Source organism: Nannospalax galili, unplaced genomic scaffold, assembly GCF_000622305.1.
Source record: "Nannospalax galili isolate Female #2095 unplaced genomic scaffold, S.galili_v1.0 scaffold5595, whole genome shotgun sequence".
Classification (NCBI taxonomy): domain Eukaryota; kingdom Metazoa; phylum Chordata; class Mammalia; order Rodentia; family Spalacidae; genus Nannospalax; species Nannospalax galili.
In genome coordinates, this window is record NW_008335433.1 from 35,679 (window position 1) to 36,215 (window position 537).

Consider the following 537-nt stretch of genomic DNA (forward strand, 5'->3'; position numbering starts at 1 on the left):
AAATCATGAGACACGAGACACGTGCGTGTTGTAAGGTGTGTTTAACGTTCATCAAGCTCCCACGTGTAACTACCAAACGCAGTCTGGTCTGTTCTTATATGTGAGCGTTTCCTGCACTCGGATGTGAAGAGTAACCAGGGTGTCTGTCTCCACACGTTACTGAGCTGTGCAGACTTGTTTCTGCTGGAACTATGAAATAAATCATCTTCAACCATCCTGTCTAAGGGAGACAAGAGTCCCTTTTGCATAGTTTGCACACTGTGAATAAATATTGATTCTAAATACTGCACATCGTCCTTTTACTAAGATGGAACAAATCATGTGTCAGGGCAAAAATGCTGCTTGTCAAAACAAGAACGTCAAGCGTGTCCTGTGCTGCCAAAACGTTCCATAAGCTTAACTGGTCTATCTGTTGGAGGGTCCACATTTCCAGTCTCACTGATCAACTGGTTTCTATCGCCTTAAATGATGCTAAATAGGTGTGCGGAGTGCCTGGTGTGTTAATGAGATAGCGAGTTTTTCCTGCCTGGAACTACT